A 24,594-nucleotide genomic window follows, 5' to 3' on the forward strand; every position below is an offset into this window, starting at 1 on the left:
AAAAGTCCATTAAAAAATAAAATTACAAGGTGGCAATTTCGTAAATAACATTATATTTTGTTATAAAGGATTTTACATTGGATTTGGATTTGCACCGATGTGAAGCATGACCAATTTCAACAAAACCCTAATCTGCCTTACAAAATAAAAATCATTTTGTTTTCGTTCTCCTTCCGTTCGCTCCCTATGTTCTTCATTTTTCTGCCTCCGCCTTCAATCTCCCTCCGTCGTTCGATCTCCGTTCAGTTTCCCTCCGCTGACCGCCGTTCGATCTCTTTTCTGCAGCACCCTTCGCAATCGACGACGGCCCCACCGCGACCAGCCACTCGACCACGCCCTTCAGACCTCCCCGTGCCGTACGACCACCGTGAGATCTCCTCCCTCCGTGCTAGCAACCCGACCACTTCGTCTCCCTTTCCAATCTCCTCCGCCGTGAGTAATCTTTGATTGATTTTTATTTTTCTTTTTTTCTGTTTTGCTTCACCTACTTTTGTTTCAAAAGCGAGGACAACCTTTCATTCCATTGCGGCGAAAGCGGAACGTGTTCTCCTTGAATTCAAATCAGATCGAGGTTGGTTCTCTTCACGCCACATCATATATTTTACTTTTTCTCTCTGTATTCTATTTCGTATTCAATGGATATGGTTTGTTTTCAGTTTTTTGGGGCTTTTTTTGGATTTTTTGTTTGATTTTTTGTTGAGATATTAGTTTTGGGAATTGGCATTGATTTGATTTGTTGATTGTTTGAGAAGTTCAAGAGAAGCAATCTCCTGATAGCTTGACGAGGCAATCTGAAGTTGAATCTACAAGCAGCGAGAAACAGAGTAAGGTAATTAGGATTGGAGTTTTTTTTGTTGTTGTAGATTTTCCTTATTCAAATTGTTGTATTGAACATGGTGAAAATGTATGCACTTTGGGGTTAATGCATTTGGATTTTGATTAGGATTTGGTATAGGGTTATGAAATGAAAGTGTATTAGTTTGTTTCTATGAATCACAAGCAGTGACACCAAAATAAAAGTGTACTAGTGTGATATATCTCATATTAAAGGTTAATTTCTCATCTGAAAGTTAATCTTTTTTCTGTGTTTTAATGGTTTGTCAGGTCTTGTAGGAATTATGAAATATTATGGAGATTCTTCTAGATTGTCAAGATCTTGTTCTCAAGAATATTTGTTTTTTCTACTGATTGAATTGAATGGGAATGTAAGTTTTCTATGCAAGGAAACAAGACTGGATGCTCAAACTTTTGCAAGGGCAAGTCACAATCAACTTTTTATAAGGTATAAGGTTATGCATAATCATGTGTGACTCTAGTTGTCTCATAATTTTAGATTTTTTTCTCTAAATATTATTATGTTCATAGAGTGTATCAAGATTAAGGGAAGAACTGAACATATTGTTGTTTATGGAGGCATCGTTGCTCGCCGACGCTGATCAGTGTAGTAATACCGCAGTGTATCTTGACAGCAATACAAAATGTTTCTGAAACAGAGGTAATAAATTTATAATGTATTGTACTTCTTTCTATTCTAATATTATACGCAACATTAATTTCTTGATCAAAGATATCTATATCTATAGTATTTATGCATAGTTTGCTTATATTAGTTAGGTAGTACATTGCTGTTTGAGTGGAGAAGAATAAAAAGGCTAATTGCATGTCTTCTTTTTTTATATACTCAGAATCAAGAAAACATGAAAAATTAGCAAATAGAGCTTTTGATTCATTGATAAGATAACAAAAGATCTTTTGAGAAAATATGAAAAGTTAGCATATATTTTTAACATGATTAGCATGATTGAATGATATGTTTGCTGATTTTTTTTTTGAAATTAATAATTAGTTAATTTACATTAATAATTTACTTGATTTAGTTTTTATATTTATTGGCTATTACTACGTTTGAATGTGGAATTAATGATTTAGTTTTCAATTTTTATTGTCCAGATTAAATTTGATATAAAGGACATGTTTTTTATGACACATTTAATTCGGAGGCTTTGGTGCTAGAGATGTTTGTTCGGTTTGATTGAAGGTTTATAATTGAAGGTTTAGAATTGGATGATGGTTTTGGTACTTGTTAAGCACCATTTTTCCATGTAGTGGGTGGTAATTATTAATTACTTTGAAAATTTGATATTTGGAATGATATATTATTATTGCAGTTTGGGGTTAATGCATTTGGATTTGGATTATGAAATGAAAGTGTATTAGTTTGTTTTGTTAGGTTATGGTTGAAAGTTAATAAAGGGAAATTAGAGTTGGATAATGTTTTTGGTACTTGTTAGGCCCCATTTTTCTATGTAATAGTTGGTAATTATTAAATATTAATTACTTGAAAATTTGATATTTGTAGTGGGATATTATTATCGCATTTTGGGGTTAGTTCATTTGAGTTTGCGTTATAGAAAAATATGAAAATAGCAACCTAAATGTGGTATGTGTGATGTTGAAAAAATATGAAAAATTAAGTACCAACAAAATTAGCTATTTAAAAGCAGAAAACATATTACATCAGGTAAAAGGAAAACCGATGTAAAAACTTATATATTACCTCGGGCAAAGTGGGAAACCGATGTAAAAACTGTCTATTGCATCGGGCGGACAGGAAAACCGATGTAAAATATGGCATATATATTTTTTTATTAAAAAATTGTATTATTTTTCACATCAGACGTTTGAATTCAACCGATGTGGTATGTTAATTTTCACATCGGGTTTTGGCCCGATGTAAAATGTCTCTGACTTATTACATTGCCTGGCTTTACATCGGGCCCAAACCCGATGTAAAAAGTATTTTTAGCCCGATGTAAAAAGTACTTTCTGCACTAGTGCAAGTTGACCAATCCACAGTTGGTATAAAAGAAAGATTTGGAAAATTTAAAAAGGTGCTCCAACCCGGATGCCATTGTTTACCATGGTTCTTTGGAAAACAAATTGTCGATCATGTGACTCTCCAAAGAACCATGGTACACAATGGCATCCGGGTTGAGGCACCTTTTCAAATTTTCCAAATCCTTCTTTTATACCAACTTTGGATTGGTCAACTTGCATGGAACAAACAAGATTTCCTATCTGCTTTACGGAAAATGGAATATGTACAAGAAAGTCTAATAAGCACTATTGCATTGAGAATGATTCGTCGAAATTCAGATCATTAATATAGGTGGGTTCAAAAGTTGGGTGAAAAAAAAAACGAATTGCCGGTCATGAACTTACTATAAAAAGGAAAAATCTTTCGTTGACAAGTAATATTGGGTGGAAACACAAACAAGAAAAGGAAAAAGCGTTGTTGTTGTAAGGGAATGATGATGAATTATTAGCTGTTGTTCTAAGGTCTTGGTGAATGCATGGTTCCTTAAAAACAAGTTATGAATTCAGACAATATTAATTTAGCAAGTAGAAATAATAACTCATTCCAACAAAAATGCATTTCAAATTTTATTGTTTGTGGATATATACTGGTATTTTAAGAAATTAACTTTTTATGTGTCAATGTTGAAAAAGTTCTTAATGCAGCTTCTAATCAAATAACGCCAAATAAAATTTTTAAATCTTTTTAAAAATGGTTCTTGCTGAAACGTAGGTAAAAGATACTACATAGAAGTTAAATTATATCTATATTAGATAGTGAGTTAATCTCAATTTGTAAGATTGAGATTAGCTCACTATCGTTTTCCATCGTTGCGATGCTTTGCCGGTGTTTTGTTGTTTTAATTGCCAGTGAAAAGAGTTTGTATCTGTAATGTGATTTGTTTCCATTTGGAGGAAGATCTTGGAAAGGTGAATCGAAAGAAGAATTCGGAAGATAGGACGCGGCGGCGATGACCAATCGACTTCACGGAGAGCTTGGACGAGATTGATTTCAGAGAGAAACTATGATGATTGAAAATGGAAGAAAGGAATATGAAGTGAAATACCATCTTCGTTTGTCATCGTCCTATATTGTTGTTGCCGCCCACGCAGCTGAATCTTGTTCGTATGTCACAATCTTAAAAATGTCAGTTTCCTCAAAATTTACATGATTTCTCTCTCTTCTTCCCGGAATTCACTCTTCCTTCTCCAATTTCATCTAATCAATTTTAATGGATTCTATGCATTATATTTTAATATTAAATTTACCTAATTTCAATTTGATACTAAAATAATAAACTTTGGAGCTTGATACTGTTAAAATTAATGTGTTGTAACCACCACTATTAGTAAGCATTATGAAAGAAGTGTAACCATCACATTGTAATGATTGCTTTTATTTGTATCATTAAGATTTAGAGAACCAAATAGTCCTCATCTTAATTATCATCTTATTGTCTTCTAAGTCAGTTTTGATTCAAGCCTATATAGAGGCTTTGTAATGCTAAGAAATATATGGCAGTGGGTCACTACAACACGGAAGGGCTTTAAAAGCGCTTTTTATGGGCTTTAAAAGCGCTGTGAAAGGCAGCGCTGGTGTAGGTAACAAAAGCGCTTCAAAAAGCGCTCTGGTAGGCCCCCCCTATAAGAGCACTTTTCTGGAAAAAGCGCTCTGGTAGGCCCCCCCTATAAGAGCGCTTTCTTGGAAAAAGCGCTCTCGTAGCCCTCCCTTTAAGAGCGCTTTTTCCAGAAAAGCGCTCTGATAGCCCCCCCTGTGAGAGTAAAAAATAAAAAAAAAACGCAACATACGAAAGCGCTTTTGGAAAAGCGCTCTTATAGGGTGGGCTTTAAGAGCGCTTTTTCTGGAAAAAGCGCTCTGATAGCCCCCCCTATAAGAGCGCTTTTCCAAAAGCGCTTTCGTATGTTGCGTTTTTTTTATTTTTTATGCTTTTTTATTAATCTTTGGCAGCGCTTTTACAAAGAAGCGCTTTAGTAGGTGGACCTTTAAGAGCGCTTTTTAAAAGCGCTGTCGTTGCTAAATGAGGTATTTTAATGTGCAGCTTGTAATTTAATCCTCCTAGTCGACCTGTAATATTTTCGACCTGTAATATGTTTTCAACCTGTAATATTTTCGACCTGTAATTTATTTTCGACGATATTATTTCAGCCATCAGTAAGACAATATATATACTAATATAATACCATTATAATATCCAAAATTATATATACATCATTACAACATCAATAATATTATAGTTCAAATCGACACAAATCCTACATGAAAAAGCGCTTAATATAAAATTGACACAAATCCTCTTTTATTTCTTCCAACTTAAGTCTCGGGTACCCAGCAGCACGGAATTCGTCAAGGTACTACAAAACAAAAACATAATATGAATGATACATTTAGTTAAATGTAATAAATTATATGAAATTATCTTAAGTTATAAATTCATACCGTGAGCGGAATCTCTAATTGATTTGCCTGAAGGATTTCTTTCATAAACCTCAATACAAAGTATCCGCAATCGTAACTGTTTCGCTGTTGCGGACACTACATAGAAAAACAAATAAGATTCTATAGTTGTCTTGTTTTATCAAGTAGCATAAATATATTATAAGCAAAATTGTGAAAAATAATGTACCTGCACTTGGATCCAAGTAATGTTGTTAGATTTAGTTCGGGATACCTGTGCGTCCCGTTGACTTCGGAACACTTGTATTGATCTAATTAACAAATATATAAAAGCATATGTTTAGATCAATCCCACAAATAAGTAAATATATAAATATACACGAATATATATTTAGAACGATCCCACTTACAAATTGAATAAAACAAATTAGTCGGAATATGTATACTATTACCTTTATCACTAACGTCTCTTTCTTTTCTTGGTAGGATTGTGTTCTACGCGTATCTTAACAACGCGGACGGTTGGATTGATCCAAATACCCTCATTATGATCATTTCTAGTACAAGATTCATTCTCATTTTGATCGTTTCTTGTACAAGATTCAATGCCAACACCAATATCACCTTGATCTTCAATGTTTTCATCAACTATTTTGTTAGATAAAAGCACTATAGACCATTTCGTACTTGTCGGATCATTGACATAGAACACTTGTTTAGCTTGAGAGGCTAGAATGAAAGGCTCATCTTTGTACCCTACCCTATTGAGATCCACTTGCAAAAATCCTGACTTATCCATTCGTATGCCACTATTATTTTCAACCCACTTGCAACCAAATACAGGAATCTGAAACTTCGCGTAATCAAACACCAAAATGCTATCATCATAATAGAATTCTGTCAAGATAATAAATAGCTATCATCATAATAGAATACCTAATCAGAATACCCGATTTCTTAAAGAAGACATTACCTTATTTCAAGGTAATATAAGTCCACAAACCAAAAAACTGGTTGAGAGACATTAAATTGATATTAAATAGAACCATAAACAATAAACTATAAGTAGAAAATAACAAACTATAAGCAAGAAGAAAGGGATAGTAACCTGAGTTAGACTTGATGTGGGAGATGGGTAGGTTTGAATCGGCGTTGTACGAGTAGAAACCAGAGACTTCAAAGTAACTGTAAAATTAAACACACACACACGATGCAGTTAAATACAAATATCATAAAAGTGAAGGAAGTATATGCAAACTGTAGCATATTCAACTATTTGTTCAATAAACTTGATTCCTGTACAATTATTTTAAAATGGTAAATAAAATGAAAACAAAATTATAATTTTATAGTTTAAATTGAAAGCAAAATATGAAAATAGAATATATTCTCAAACAAAATAGACCATTAATTTCTATATGTGCAGCATAACACTTCTTTCTTTTCCGTTTGGTTTCCCACAGAGAAAGTTTTGGCAGTCAATGGTACTGCAAAAGTGTGCAGCATAACACTAACACAATATCAAAAAAACCCCAATATAGAACTCAATTATTTAAAATGATATGAAATCAATTATGAATTAGCTAGTAACTACAAACACCCGAATTTAAAAAACCGAAATGCTCAAATATGTTTTGGCTAGATGCTTTATCTTTATCTTTTGTTATAGAAATAGCTTATAGATAGGCACTTATATGATATGCACTAATGTAATATAGTACTTAATTAAACTGTTTATCTAAATAGTGCCTAAGTTATGTTTAAGAGTCACTTCTAACATCAATGATATTAATTTCTTTTTACTTGAATATTGAATATTTCTCATTAACAATGAAAAGATGTGAACAATATTTATATACATGTTAGTTGGAAAAATCTAAATAAGAATGTTATTCTATCGTTAATTTCAAAGGATACTATTAAATCTTAATAATCAATAAGATAGCACTCAAAATATCTTCACTAATTTGTCGGTGTCGTGTTGTATTTACACACCACGTAACCTACAATCACTCAAATTATCTTCACTCTTTTATGAATATATTTCAACAAGAATCCAATTTCCAAACCAAATATAATCCGGGAATTTTCAAAAACCTAATCAAATTCAAAAAAACTACCGACACTACTCAAAGCATCAATCGAGCAATCAAAGTTACCAACACATACACTCACAAACACATACACTCAATTGAACATTAGAATTCATTAATTCATACAATGGTATCAGAACATTAGAGACAATATATGAATAAGAAGCAGAAGAGACCAATGCAGTAATTAAGCTTCGTTGTATGAATAAGAAGCAGAAGAGAACACTAGAATACAGAATGATATGAACCAGATGATTCAATATGAATAAGAAGCATAAGAGACAACATAGAAGTAGAAGAGAACACAAACATGACATAAAAATTACCTAAAGGGACATGCAGCAAATCAGAGGCGGAGGGAGAACGGAGAACGGCAAACGAGCGGCGGAGACGGCAACTGAAGCGGCGGAGACGGCAACTGAAGCGGCGGAGACGGCAAACGAGCGGCGGAGACGGCTAAAGGTCGTGGCGGAGGTCGTGGCGGAGGGTTGAAGAGAGACTGAGAAATTGATTTAGGGATTCTGTCGCGAGGAGAAGAAGAGAGACTGAGAAATTAATTGGGGCAAGTTTTATTAATTTAATTTTAAAACACCTACGAGGGCGCTTTTGAAAAGCGCTTTAGAAGAACCCCCTATACCAGCGATTTTTAGGAGAAAAGCGCTTTTGTAGCCTACCCCTATAGCAGCGCTTTAGAAAGCGCTTTCGTAGCCCATTCTATACCAGCGCTTCTAAAAAGCGCTGTCATACCCCCCCCCTTTAAGAGCGCTTTTAGAAAGCGCTTTCATACCCACCCCCTATAAGAGCGCTTTTGAAAAGCGCTTTCATTACCCCCCCCTTTAAGAGCGTTTTTATTGCGTGTTTTTTTATTTTGTTTTTAGTGCAACCTATACCAGAGCTTTTTACTAGAAGCGCTTTAGTAGGGGTGCTGCTAAAACTTAAATTTGGCGTAGTGGGTGGTGAATTCAATAAAATCAGCAGTTTTTCAATGGTCTTCTACCAGTAGAAGTATAGTGCAGAAAGTGACTAAAACCAGTTTTCCTCTACAGAATCCTGCAACACTATAATTTATAACATAGTAACATACCACCTCTTGAATACCACCAACAGAGTGGTATCAGAGCTGCAGATCCTTGCAGCTGCAGCAAAAATAACAAAAGGTATGGCTTCCATAAACAATCCTTCTGCAACTTACAGCAATGTCAAAGTTCCTCTATTTGAAGGAGAGAACTATGATTTTTGGGCTGTTAAAATGGAGACTCTATTCACATCTTTGGATGTTCTAGAGTATGTCATAAACGGGTATGAGGAACCAGAACCAACAGAGGCTGAAAAATCAAAAGAAAAGGCTGAGGAATCAAGCCAACGGCTTGATGAGTTGAAAAAGAAGAAGATCACAGATGTTGGAGTTCTTGGGATGATTCAAAGAGGTGTCTCTCTATCCATATTCCCAAGGATTATGAGAGTTAAATCATCGAAAGAAGCCCGGAGTATCCTACAACAAAAGTTCGAAGGAGACTCAAAAGTGCGAATTGTGAAGCTTCAATCTCTTAAGAGAGATTATGAAAATGAAGGGATGAAGGAGAACAAAAGCTTGAACGAACACTTCAACAGACTCACCGAGTTGGTGAATTAGATGAAGTTGCATGGTGATACGACAGAAGATCGCAGAATTGTTGACAAAATTCTGATTAGTTTGACAGCAAGATTTGACCCGATGGTGGGTGTGATAGAAGAAATCAAGGATCTATCAACCTTGATTGTTCAAGAGTTGATGGGGTCTTTGAGATCCTATGAGCAAAGGATGTTCCGACATTCTGAAAAATCAATTGAAAGTGCCTTTCAATCTAAACTCAACATTCAGCCCAACAATGGTGAAACTAAGCCACAAATACAAACTAGAGGTGAGTCTTCTAGAGGTGGCAGATTTGGAAGAGGCAGATGCAGAGATCGAAACTCACGTGGCAGATATGGAAGAGGCATAAATGGTGGAATATGGAATGAAGCATCAAACAAATGGTGTAAAATTTGTAACAGCGACACTCATGACGAGAAGGACTGTTGGAACGAAGGCAAACCGCAATGTCACAATTGTAAGAGATTCGGCACCTTCAAAAGGATTTTCATCTTGCAATTCAGCAACATGCTTCGTACGCAGAAGGAGAATTTGATGAAGGAAACTTGTTTTATGTTTGTAAAAAAGCATTGCATGAAGTAGGTAAAAATGTTTGGTATTTGGACAGCGGCTGTAGCAACCATATGACCGGACAGAAGGAAGCATTTATAAACATTGATTCTTCATTCGGTTCAAAAGTCAAATTGGGCAATGGAGAACATGTCGAAGTGAAAGGGAAAGGAAGCATTGGAGTCACCACGAAGCAAGGAAGCAAAGTTATTCATGACACGCTTTATGTGCCGAAATTAGACGAAAATTTGCTTAGCATTGGACAACTTCTGGAGCACGGCTATTCTCTAAACTTTGAGAATATAGAGTGCAGAATTTTTGACTTAGAATTGTTGAATATATGGCAGTGGGTGGTGAATTCAATAAAATCAGCAGTTTTTCAATGGTCGTCTACCAGTAAAAGTATAGTGCAGAAAGTGACTAAAACCAGTTTTCCTCTGCAGAATCCTGCAACACTCTAATTTATAACATAGTAACATATCACCTCTAGAATACCACCAACAGATACGGTTAACTTTGGAGTTTTATACTGCTACTTATGCTGAAGTTGGTGTTAAAGGCCAATGATGCTGTTATAGACTATATTGTTAGGGCTGGTGAGAGATACTTCAATTTTAATTTTTTAGTCTTCAAATGTAGTTTTTATTAAGCGTAATTTAGTTGTTGTTCATAGTTTAGTTAATTTATAAAAAAATGTGGATAGTAGAACTTGGATGGGTCTGTCCCAACTAAAGCTAAATTTGCCTATGATGTAATCTTGTAATAAATTATCATGTAAATATTTCATCTATTTTTCTATTGAAATCGTGGATTGAGACTTTGAACTTACTAAGCAATTTTATGGGATTTTAATATCATTTGGCACAAGTTGATAATTATCTACTGTTATAATGGATTGAAAATGACAGTAGCTACATTTTAAGTGAAATTGGCATAATTTTGTAGCATCAAAGTTTATTAAGGAATCAAACACTTGTACATATAAATGTAGCTTACTTCTACTGTGCAAAGTTGTGTGAGTTTAGAGAATCCATTATGTATGTGTATGTCTAAACAAATCTATTCTGATATAAATATATCTCCTCTCAATCTCAAATTTCTACAAACCAAATTAAAGAAAAATGCTGGCTCCATTGCTTTTAGAAGCTGGAGCTATATATATTTGATAGCTCAACAAAAATACAGCATTCAACATGCTATGCTACATGATAAAATAACTTAATTATGATCAACATGTTCGACTACATGACTAAAAATTCAGATTTCAACATAATTTGCTACTTGACAACCATGTTATAATAAAAAGTGATTAATACAAAATAATTAACTCAAATCAACAACTCGAAGTAGTAGTAGAAATATGTCTTTCTCCAATGCCATGTTCCCTTCGCTCCATATAACAAAATTTTAATAAATATGAGATTAACTATATCTTTAAAATAAGTGTGTGATTAAGTACATAAAGTCTTGTTCTCTTACACAAAGCTATAAAGAGGATTTTGTAGGACAGTTACGACTATCAAAGAATGCATATTGCTTAAAGATTTTACAAAGCCTCGTTCTCTTTTGTTGTTGTTCCATTACCTTCTCTTTTCCTCCTTTAATGCGTTTTTCACAATATTTGGTATGTGAAGGTTCGGGCGGAAGAACAATTATATCATTAGGTACATTAGAACCAATAAAAGCCCCCACTTCATCTAAGGGTCTTGATACAAAATGTCATTCTTCATCTGAGACAATTTTAATTCAATACTACAACCCTCATTGAAAACGAGAAGCAATTTCTCTTTATTTGTACCCGCCATAAGCATGCATTTAAACAATTATGCCCAAGCTTTTGAAACTAATGTCCTCTCACTTTCAAATTTAGAACATGCCTCTAAAACATTTCCATCATAATGAAAAACCGATCTAGTTGTTGCCAACTTCTCCCCTTTAATACAAAAAGAATATGTCGACATGGCATGCCTTCCGAGTCAAACATTTTACATGAATAATTTGCAATATTATTAGAAAGACAATAAACAACTTCCATTAAAAACCACCTCAATTGGATTCTTCATAGCCTAATCTTGATCTCTTATTATTAGAACAGGTTTATGCCCCCATTGCTTTTAAAAATGCCTCATACAACCACACAAACAAGTCATTTGTTTCATCTGTTAATAGTGTAACTTTAAAGGTTATGCTTTGACGATGATTATTTATGCCAGTGAAAGGTGCAAAAATCATAAAATACTTATTTGTAAGGTATGTTATGTCGAATGAAATCACATCGCCAAAAAAAGCGTAATTTTTTCCACTAATAGCATCAGCCCAAAACACACATTTAAGCTTTCCTTCATTATCAGCCTCATAATCATTGAAAATGAAGGGTTCATCTCACGATTTCTTCTAAAATTATCAATAAACATCTCTACATTATACTCTTTCATCAATTCTTTCAAATTTCTTGAATAATTTTTCAAATCTCGTTGTGTGCATCCTATATTTTCATAGCTCGCGTCGTGCTCCTTTATTATTTGATAACTTTTGGAAGTCCCCACATAACTATACCGCAAGAAAACAATATACTCTTATGAATACTGTTTACACTTTTGGCTGATGTTATAAATTGTTTCTTTCTAGGTTGGACTAGTCCATGGGAATGACTATCATAAAATTTTGAGACTTCATATTTACCCTCAATAGTTCTCTTAAAAACAGTTTTTGCATTGCATCCTTCTCGTGTCAATTTTCTTTTTCTATATTTAGAAAAACTATGTTCACTAATAAGCAATTCAGGAGAGTCTATCTTTTTAACCTCTTTAAAACCCTCTTTTGAGCAGAGAAAATACTTCCACCTAACACCATTTTTATCTTGTATTTTAGACGAACTACGCACACTAAAATCAACCGTGTGTGCATAAATTTTTATAAAAAGTACTTCCTTCTATTAAAGTATCAAATACCTTGCCAATCATAGGTTTGAGTTCATCATTACACACAGGACTCCATTCCTCTAACGTATTTTCTTGATCATTGAAGACTATTGAGGGTGAGACTAAACCGACTTTATTATCATCCATGTCCATAAAATTAATCCCTAAAAAATAAACACAACATATAAATTATTTCAAAATTTAAATTAACCATATAAGCTTAGAAAAATGTTATGTTTAAAGGACATCACTTATAACAACCTTTTAATGTCAAAAGCATGTTTTTTATAATAACCTATATGCTATAAAAAATAGACGACGTCATGCTTAAAGAAATTTTAAACTAGTGATTAGAAAGGTTATTTTTTTATTCCAATTCTTTTTTTGCCGATAACTTGTATTGAGGAACCAAGCTTGTAGTATGTTTTGGAGGAATTTGAGGATAAAGGAGAATATGTTATTGCAAAAATCTAGATTGAGATGGTTGAAGGAGGGAGACTCTAATAGAGATTTTTTTCATAAGGTGATGAAACAAAGAAGAAGACATAATCATTTAGGACCGATTCTTACTCTGGGTGGTTTGGTGGAGTCGGTGGTGGATGTTAAAGAGGCGGTTTATACTCATTTTGGGAATAAATTCATTGAAACAGAAGAGGTTAGACCTTTGTTGGATGGTGTCTCTTTCAATTCCATTAGTGGGGAGGAGGCGATGGACATTGAGAAACCTTTTTCAGAAAAGTGTTAAACTCCATCAGTTCTCCGTGTCAAGGTGCTTTTGTTCCCGGTAGACAATTGCTTGATGGTGTGCTAGTGTCGAATGAGGTGGTTGATTTTCCTACAAAGGAAGGTAGTAAGTGCATTCTTTTTAAAGTTGATTTTATGAAGTCGTATGATAAGTTTAGTTGGAGTTTTTTTCTATGATATATGCTTCAAAGGATGGGTTTTGGGAAAAGATGGTTGAATTGGATGAAATTATTGTTGTTCAAAAGTAGTATGTCGGTTCTTATCAACGAGAGTCCAACTAAGGAGTTTGTTGTTTCAAGAGGGTTGAGGGAAGGTGGTCCGCTTTCACCTTTCCTTTATGTTTTGGTGGCGGAAGGTCTTACGGGTCTTGTGAGATAATTTATTGTAATAGATCCAAAGATTCACTATTAAGGGATCTTGTTAGGTGGATATTTTACAATTCGCGGAAGATACGCTTGTAGTTGGAAACAAGTTTGGGTGATTAAGGCGGTTCTTCGGGATTTTGAATTAGTCTCAGGTCTTGGAATCCATTATCATAAGAGTAAAATGATTAGTATCAACTCGAATGCTCATTTTTTTCATGCGGCGTCCCACTTTCTTGTAAGTTGGAAGAGAGCAATTTCTATTTTCTCGGAATTCCTATAGGTTTCAATTCTAGAAAGGAAGCTACTTGTAATCCTCTTTTATTAAAGTAGAGGAATCGCTTGGAAGGATGGACGAATTGTTTCTTAAATTTGGGAGGTATAATTTCTCTCTTGAAGTCTGTGCTTAGTTCTTTATCAATTTTCACTTTGTCTTTTTTTAGAATGCCGTTGAAAGTGGTGAATAGTTTTATTTCCATTCAAAGTAGCTTTTTATGGGGGAGAATGGAGGAAAAGAGGAAAATTCATTGGGTGAAGTGGAAGCATGTTAATCTTCTTTTTGAGAATAGGGGGTTGGGAGTAAAAATTTAGATTTGTTTAATATGGCTTTCCTTAACAAGTGGAGGTGGAGGATTTTTCAAGGCCATATTTCCATTTGGTGTTGTAATGGGAAGGTCCTATAATGGTTCGGATAGAAGATGTACATTTGTGACACTGACATGCAAAAGAAGTGGGAAATATAAACGTCCTCTCCAGTACTTGAAACGAGATGATACCGGTTCAAGAAAATGTGAATGTCCATTTAAGTTGCGTGGTTATTGGTTAACTAATAATAAATGGAGAATTAATGTTATAATTGGGATACATAATCATGATTTATGTGAAAAATTAGTCGGTCATCCAATTGCATGCCGACTCTTGTTGGAAGACAAGGAATGTGTTTCGGACATGACATTGAATTTGGTACTTCCCGAAAATATCTCAAATATCAAGCAAGTGTTCAATAGGCGCTATCAATCCAAATTAGCGCTTAGGGGGAATTAAACAGAAATGCAACACCTCTTAAAACTTCTAGATGATAACAATTACGTTTCTAGGCACCACAGGTGTAAGGAAAAATTAACAATAAGATATATATATATATATATATATATATATATATATATATATATATTGGACTCATCCTGATTCTATTTAATTATTCACTATGTTTCCAACTATTCTTATAATTGATTCAACATATAAGACCAACAAATACAGGCTTCCATTGTTAGAAATTATTGGTGTTACGTTGATTAAGAAGACGTATTATAATGGTATTTATTTCTAGAGTGCGAAAAAAGGACAATTTTGCATGGGCTTTAGAGGTTTTTCGATCAATGTTAAAGGATGCAAGAGTACACTAAATTGAACAACATTGAAATAGAAAAAAAATAAGAAAAACTCAAAAGGGGTACCACCTATAGCTTTGGCTGGCGACAATTATTTCAGATCATTTTATAATATATGATATTTTGTTAAGGTATTATGATATGGAATACAAGTATTTTGTAGTTTGTCCAAATATACAAGTATTCAATACAATTAGCTGCTTCAGTTTGTGTTCTGTTTTTTTAATACAGGGGAAGTTTCCGAAGGTGCATCTCCGAAATAAAAAAGGGTAATTTCAGAGTTATATCTTCAGTACATTCTCTATCAACAAATAAGGTTTGTATCGTCCATACTATCATTCCAATACTATAAATAAGCTCACTTGTCATATAGTTTCAAAGCAAAACAAAAAAAATCAGAATGAACACCAAATGACATGTTGGAAATGTTCACTTTACCGATAATACACCATCTTGAAAATTTAAGATCAACGAATACACCCCTCTTGAAGATCTGCAATACATATTGCAGAACCTTCTACCGTATGATGACAATTGTAAAATTATGAAGATCAAGTACCGCTCTTCATCCATTGACAATGAAGGGGAGCTTGAGTTCATCAACCATGGGCTAAAGACGAGCACTGATTTACGGGCCATGTGAAATACTTTTACCCGTTTAGAATCAAAAGTTTCGATCGAGCTGGATGTGACCATTTCGAGATTGGTCGATGATATTATCAAGATGTTGTAACGTCTACCTGGATGTTGAAGTGTAATACTTGATCTATGTTAAAATCTCTTATGTATTGCTTATTTTATGATATGAATGGTATTTTGATTTGGTGAAGTTGGTGTATTTCAATTCTATTTTTCTGCATTCTATAAAGACATTATTCTGGAAACATACTGTCGGTTCGATATCAGAAATGTAACTTCGAAAAAGTTTGTGTTTTATTACATCTTGGTGCGTCCTAGAGATGTATCTCCAAACTCTAAAGACGTTTAAGTATTTTCGCGCGGTGCATTAGAAAAGTACAAGGCATGTTAAGAAATTCACAAAAATAAATTCAAATTTAACTTTAAAAAAAAAAGCTTTTAGAAATTTTGGTTGGTACAATACAAAAAACTCACTTCTTTTTAACCGAAAAACAAGAGAAAATTTTAAAGAAAGATATGTTTGATTTTATACATGAATCAACTCTATTCACACCCCTAATTTGAATATTTTTGGACTAATTTGTAGAAAAATCACACTACAAAATTTTAGTATTTTTAAAATAGTAACATTATGTCATGGTTCAGCGATGATTAAATGAAAATATTTAAAAAAATAATATTGTTAAATATACATTTAAATTTTTTCTAATAAATGAAATTTTAAAAAAAAATTCTTAAGACATTTTAGTCGCATTTAAACGGTTGGAAATGAAAATTTAAACAATGAATTAATTCTACATGTTAAAAAATCATAAATTTGTAAGATACGAGGTAAAAATAAAAATTGTATTTTTACAGAAATGAGATAATCGGAATTTTTACAAGCTGCAATATTTTGTCACACAGGTAAACGTTAAAATGTGTTTCAATATAAATTAAAATTTTTGGTAAAATTGCATTAAATTTTTTTATATATAGACTAACTTTAAATGTTCAAAAATTAACTTAATTCATATAGATTAAAAGAATATTTCAATTATTTTACAGATGTTAAATAGATTGCTCGTTTCTCTAATAGAACAAACCCATCATCACTCACTAAACACAATTTATGAAAATAGATAAAATTAGTTTTTACTTTTATTCAAATAAAGCCCCGGTCTTATGCAGTCCTAGTTTTTAGGATAATAAATCCCTATTCTTATGGCATTTCTTTTCTTTTTTTTTTAGGATCAATTCCGTGTGAATTTCGCATGAAACTTGGCTTTTCTGTTTTGCAAAGGCTATAAAGGCTTTTCGATTTTTATAGCACTATAGAACATCAGATATTGATAGATCTGCTTTGAAAACCACCATGCTATCTTAGTTTTGCTATATTTGTGTTAAACACTATTTGCTGCGATTTATGATCGACAATACTTATCTGTGACTGTGTCGAGTAATATCAAGTAGCGGCAGAAAAATAAATAATCATTGGAAGTATGTTTACTATTCCACTTAATTCTTCACTTTCTTATTAGTCATATATGTTTTGCAATGCTTGGTTGTTGTTTGTATGTTTTGCAATTCACGGTCCTTGCTTCTTGAGTCTAATTTATTTTCTTTATTAGGTGTGAAGTTTATCTATGGGAACACTACTAAGAAGTATAGTTTTACCTTCAATAATTAACGCAATTGCATTGGATCCAGTTGAACACGTCTTCTATGGTGGGAATAGTGATGGAAAAATATTTATTGCTGCACTAAACACTGAAAGAATCGCTACTACTAATAATTATGGGAAGCATATCATTGTCTGATTTTCTAACCACGGGTTATCTTTTCTCCTCTTACTTTTCAGATCTTGAACATATGACCTGTGATTTTCATTTCCCATGGCCATTTGGCATCTATTACTTTAGGCTTTTCTCTATTGATTGATTAACCGGTTGATTGCTTCGGACTAACTTCTTCATTTTAACAGCAAGATAGTTACTTGCTTAACATATGGCAAAGTTAGAGATTTCTTAAATTCTTGGTATATAACTAATATTCTTGTCGCTAGACAAGAAATGGACTCAAGTAATCATACATTTAATTTACAAGCATCAACAAAAAAGCATGGAGCTTATTTACTCCTTCTAGAAATATTTGCAAATTCATGGGATGAAGATTTAGAAAAAAAAGTCTCTTATCAACCCCAGTGGTAGCAACGGATGTTTCATACCACAATTCTAATGTTATATCTAATCATATTAAGCAACTTCATATATTTTATCACTCTTTCTGTATTTTATTTTAACGGAATCGTCGTATATGGAGCAATGACACTTTAGATTTAAAACATGTCTGATTTAGAGTTATGTCACATCGACTTACAATTAATATCTATGTCAATAGTGTCTTTATTAACTAACTCTAATTGAGATTTAATCTATGTTGTTAATCTTGAGTAGCGACGCGACATGATCAACCCCATAATCGGAGCAGCGCCGAAGTGGGATCCGGCGTGGCCGCTATTAACAACATAGAATTTGATATCTTTTTTCATTATGTCTCAGCAAAGTTGTTCAGTTATGGCTTCTAAAGTGGGATAGAGAAACTTAAACACGATTATGAAAGGCCAATGGAGATAGATAAACAATGAAAGAACTGGATGAAAACTTGCATAAAATTGGTGTAAAGGAGCTATTAGACGATGGTTAAGCAAGAACCTTCGAAGAAGATCACAAATAAGACATACATGTTTTGTTTGCCAAACAGGTTTTCAATTTGGTGGTAGATTTTTTATATCTCTAGCATCACAAGTTTTTCTTCGGCAAGTTAACTGTTTTTCTTTTATGGGTTTCTTACAAGATTGTGTTAATTTTTTCCTATAATTGAGAAGTCCTACTTATTTTTAACTCGATACTCTTGCGCTATCTATTTTGTCCAGAAAGTCCTATTTACAATGTCCACTAGAGGGAACGAATGCTTTTTCCGTTTTCCATTGAAAACATAAAAAACTTTGTTCAAGGTTTAGAACAAAGGTAAAATGTTTTACCTTACATGTGTGCAAATGATATTTTTTTAGTTCATGTTTATGAATTTAAACTTATCTAAAAATAAAACTTTGCACTAATAAAATTTTGTTATTGACATTTTGATGTGCTCATTCCTTATTATATGTGCACATGAAAACATCAATAACAAAATTCTATTATTAGTACAAACTTTTATTTTAAATACCATTTACACATGTAAGATAAAAATATTATACCTTTGTCCAAGACCCTGAAGAAAATTTTATATATTTCAATGAAAAATGCAAAAAGCAAGAGTCCACCTCCAGCGATGGAGATTGGGAAGAGGATTTTCCCCACAAATTATATTGGACTTTGATTACAGCTCGAGGGTTGATTTGGCAGTTTGCTGTTTAAATATCACAACACTACAATATTTATTGTCTTTGACAACACTCTTTTATCCAACTTGTAAAAAATTTAACCAAAAATAATATAGGGGACAATTTTTAAACTTTAACAATAAAATTTGTCTACCAAAATTAAGCATCCCTTATTCTATCTTTAGGGACGTTTATCTAATATTAATATAGTTCTAACAAAAATATACATTTATTTATTGTTGCTATTAGAATTAACTCTTCTAAATTTTTTAGTGTTAAACTTTATTTCAATTTCCTTCCGGATAGTATAATGTAATTTAATTAATTTAATTTAATAATAAATAATATGATATATATTAATATATTTTGTTTTACATCTATGGTTTGTAGGTGGTCTTTTTGCGGAAGAATTACTTATCCAAATTTTTCTTTTTAGGAGTTTATTAAGGATCTGTTGCTTTTTATCTCGTAATGTTAATTGGTTGTAATTTTCACTTTTTTTATCGGTTTTTTCCGTCTTTTCGTGTAATAGTTCTCCCTATTAATATATCTTGCTTACACAAATTTTTTTTTTTGTTTTCGTTCCAATTTCAATTATATAATATAACGACTTTTATCACAAATAAGTCATTCAAAATTAATATATATATATATATATATATATAATGAGAATGGTATATTTATATGAGAAAATGAGAATAAATTACAGCCATTAGATCAATTTGTAAGATTGAGATTAACTCACAATCTTAAAAATCTCAGTTTCCTCAAAATTTACATGATTTCTCTCTCTTCATCCCGGAATTCACTCTTCCTTCTCCAATTTTATCTCTTCTCATATGAATCCATTTATTCATCTAATCAATTTTAATGGATTCTATGCGTTCTGTTTTAATATTAAAGTTACCCAATTTCGATTTGATACTAAAATAATAAACTTTGGAGCTTGATACCGTTAACTTTTGGTGTTTTATACTGCAACTTATGCTACTTATGCTGAAGTTTGTGCTAAAGGCCAATGTTGCTGTTATAGACTGTATTGTTCAGGGCTGCTGAGAGATACTTTTAATTTTCAGTCTTCAAATGTAGTTTTTATTAAGCGTAATTTAGTTGTTGTTGTTCATAGTTTAGTTAATTTATCAAAAATGTGTGGTAGTAATTTGGATGGGTCTGTCCCAACTCAAGCTAAATTTGCCTATGATGTAATCTTGTAATAAATTATCATGTAAATATTTCATCTATTTTTCTATTGAAATCGTGGATTGAGACTTTGAATTTACTAAGCAATTTTATGGGATTTTAATATCATTTGGCACAAATTATCTACTGTTATATTGGATTGAAAATGACAGTAGCTACATTTTGAGTGAAATTGGCATAATTTTGTAGCATCAAAGTTTGTTAAGGAATCAATCACTTGTACATATAAATGTAGCTTACTTCTACTATGCAAAATTGTGTGAGTTTAGAGAATCCATTATCTATGTCTAAACAATCCATTCTTTGAGTCAAACTACATCTAGTCGACTGGGATACAAAAGGGCAAAACAGTTTGTTAAGCTCAAAAGCGCCGAGGGCCCTGGCTATAAGAAAGCAAAGGCCCACAAATTCAAACGAATCGGTAATATCATGCGAAGTGAGAAGTTTTAGAGGAAAATAGCATATGAATGGAGAACATGGGGCCTTATGAAGGAAAGTTATAAGAAGCGAATATGGAGTCCTAAGTGGATCGAGAAACCTCCACAAAGTAGTTAATTTTATGCACTATAAATAAAGAACTCGGTACAAAGTTTAAGAGGTTCACAATTTTACAAACGCCTACACGCTAAACCCTTAAAGTACTCAAGCGATGATCGAAATAAGTCAAGCAAAAGCTATGTATGTTAGAACCACTTAATTTTTCTGCAAATTTTAATATCATGTCTTTTTCATTCAAACTTATTTGTTTTCCTTACAAGTTTTTGTTTAAACATTGCCATTGATTGTAATTTCGAACTTCGTGAAGATTCGAGGTCGTGTCGAACACATTATTTTACAAAGAAGACACTTAACACCTAGAAAAAACTCTTTGAAAATACAAGTGTTTTTCTGAGATTCACTGGTCGATCTCGCAAGTGACCTTTAAAAAGAGACCAGCGAAGTTTACCACTTTCCAAGGTAAACATTTGGATGACATTTTTGGTCCGAAACTTCCGAGCCCGGTCCGCTGCCTACTCATTGATGGATTTATATGAGAAACACCTATGTTCCCACCTCAATTTCAAATTTATCCTCTTACTACTTTGTAAAAAGAAATTACACTTAAAAGTTATATTATTTAAAAAATAGTACTACAATCATCCTAAAGTAAGTGTCTTAGTAATCACTTAAGAAAATGTGAAAATGAATGAGAGAGAATAACGAATTTCTTTTATTAGTAATCAATGTGTTTGCATTATCAATAATATAAGTTTAGAGAAATTGTAAATTATTAAAAATATTAATTAAGGATATAATTAGAATATAAAATAAAAAATGCATTAAAACTAAAAGAAACACTTATTTATGAATAAATAATTTAGAAAATGCGACATTTGTTTGGGACAGAAGTAACATTTAGTTAGTTCTTTTTAATTAACACCTTTTTACATAAAATAATCTAAATATTTTTAAAATCAATGTTTTGTAAAAATGTATTTCATATTTTTGAGTAAGGTAAAAAAATTTAAATCTTTTTAAAAACAATAATATTTAGCCAAACCACAGTTAAATTAAAATTCAAATTATTAATTAATCCTTCATATGTCAAAAACTATTTTAAAAAAAAAAATCATTACACATTTTCAAATATCAAATGAAAATTACACAAATGAAATTTAAAAAATTTACAAGCGAAAATATATAGCCACAGTTTATTCGTGTATATCATTGAAATTTTTTTAAAAAACTTTATAATGTTTTTATTTATTATTTTTATTTAGCAATTTGTTAGATGATAAGTGATGAAGAATGATGATGTTTTTATATGCATTGCAGGATCAAATTTTTTTTTAATAGGTAATCCAATAAAAGGAAGTATAAGAGATACTCCACCTCTAAATACAGACAAATCATCCTCTATAACAAAGGAGGGGATTGGTATTCCAATAAAAAAGGTTACAGACAAGCGAGATGTTACAGTCGGATGACATCCAATACCAGGACCTAGGCTCAAGTTAAAATTAAGAGCTTTCCTGCTGAACCAATTAAGCCTCTTGCTGCTAATCAAAGGCACTTATCTAAATGGTGGAGCTTTCTCAAGTCATATTCATGCTTCTTTTTTTAAATTAGATTATTTTTTTAAAAATTAATTACTTGAGCTTATTTAGTACCATAAATTGACACTACTTTACCTAAACGGATAAAATTAGTTTTTTATTTTTATTCAAATAAAGCCCTGGTCTTATGGTCCTATTTTTAAGGATTAGTTACGTTAGAATTTCCATAAAATACGAATTTTCTGTTTCGCCTCACAGTACTTCTATAAATACCTCGCATTGTTAACCTTCATGGCATACACTATTCTGCATGCTATATTGGTTATCTTTTCTCCTTTCATTTTTCCTTTCCCTTTTAGCATCTACTATTTTTATGCTTTTTCTCTTTATTAATTACTTCATGCTAACTTCTTCAATTTAACAGCAAGGCAGTTACTTGCTTAACATATAGCAAAGTTGGAGATTTGCTAATTTTTGGGGTCTGAGGATGGAATAGTTGGTGTTTGGAACCCTAAAGGTATGACATTAACCTTACTGTTCTAGTTTATTCCAATATTTTGAAAACCAAATTGAAGATCGAATTGCTAAAATCAGTGAGTCACGTTATTCAATTAGTTTAATAAATTCAACCACAATTGATCTGGATTGTTGTGTCTGATTGCTAAAATATTGAGTTATTTTCATTTTTATAAGCAAGCTTAAAAAATCAAATTCATACCATTTTTAGTTCATGATTGTCAGTGTTAATTTATTTAAAGATAAAAGTTTGCACTAATAATAAAATTTTAATATTGATGTTTTGATGTACAACTTATCCATCAATGTAATTTTAGCCATTAATGTATATAAAAGACTTGAAATGCAACTTAGCCATCAAAGTGTTTTTCACTATAAGTTACCCTTTTCTAATTAAGAACAAAACGAGAGAAGAATGTAAGACTGATCAGATTTGGATTCAAGTGTCACATATGCTGCTGAATTGATATCCAGGTATTACATTCTTCAGGGTCATCTTTGTTAGGCTCTTATGTGAGAAAGGGGATAAACATTTCATCTAAGCACTTAGTATCCACATCTCCTTGAATATGATATGTAATTTTCTAAATGTCACTTCTAAAATATACACAATTTAGGTTTATTGTCTCTTTAAGCAGTAATGTCTTGGTTATCTTTATGCAGTTAGTCTGTTCTCTCTCTTGGGCTTTTTCATTTTTGGTTGAATGATTTTTTTTTTAATAAGCAATTGATTGAAAAGTTTGCACTAGGGGTGCAACCCTTACAAAGAAGCAAACGACACTAAAGATGACTAGTGTCGGATAAGGGAAGTTTAAACCATACATAATATGTTGGTCTAAACTTGCTATATCCACAAAACATCCATCTTCAAGAAAGAAAAACAATATTAGAACAAATAACGTCAAAACAAAACGCCTCCCCCCTAAAAATAATTTCGTTCCTCATAAGCCAAAGGCTCCAAATAGTTGCAACCCACACAAAATTGATTAAAACTCTTCGCTTGCCGCAATTCACCTTATCTTGAATAACGTTGAAACAAAGCAAATCCTCTTCATTCAACATCTCCGGAATTCCAAGCCAACTAAACACATATTTCCAAATTGTCTTCGCCTCTTGACAAATGAAAAAAAGATGGGAAGATGATTCAAGGAAGGAACCACACATCACACAATCCGGGAGCCGATCAATAAAGAATCTCCAAGCGAATACCTTGATCTTGGGCGGAAGCTTTAGATCCCACAAAACTTTCAAAGAATTAAACAAATTATAATCCCATGCAAAGACCTTGTCACTATCAATGGCGGTTGTTATGCTTGCAACGGAGAATTCCTTGCCCTCGGTTAAGGACCACGAGAACGAGTCAACGCCGTTCGCACTAGTAGAAAATCCCCGGACACTGTCGCAAAACCGAGTCCAGTTTGGACTGGCTGCTGCCGCGGCTGAGTGTGGTTGGCCGTGAGAGTCGCCGGCAGAAAACAACCCCCCAAAATTCCACCTTAACGCACCGTCGATCCGCTCTAATACCTCCGCCACCGAACAATACTTCGCAATAGACAATTCAAACAAATCCGGAAACTCCATGCAAAGTGGTTGTTCTCCCACCCACCAATTGATCCAAAAAAGAACATCCATACCATTATTGCAACAACATTTGAAACAACCGGAAAAACCGTTATCTATGATGTCGTCCAACACTTTATTCTCACACATATCTTTCCACCAAATGGAATCATCACTTCTCTGAAAATTACCCCCAATATCTTGAATTCTTAATTTAGGACAAGGATACCTCACCTTAAAAAATCTTTGCCAAATGGCTTCATTATCATGAAGGATTCTCCACTTCCATTTCAAGAGAAGAGCTTTATTCATTT

The 24,594-nt window shown here is 32.7% G+C and overlaps 1 pseudogene; it reads right to left on the minus strand.

Annotated features, from left to right (window-relative positions):
- Positions 1-11,032: 11,032 nt before the first annotated feature.
- On the minus strand, positions 11,033-24,592 carry LOC131598226 (uncharacterized; annotated as a pseudogene).
- Positions 24,593-24,594: the final 2 nt, after the last annotated feature.

This window comes from Vicia villosa, linkage group LG4 (genome assembly GCF_029867415.1).
Source record: "Vicia villosa cultivar HV-30 ecotype Madison, WI linkage group LG4, Vvil1.0, whole genome shotgun sequence".
Classification (NCBI taxonomy): Eukaryota; Viridiplantae; Streptophyta; class Magnoliopsida; order Fabales; family Fabaceae; genus Vicia; species Vicia villosa.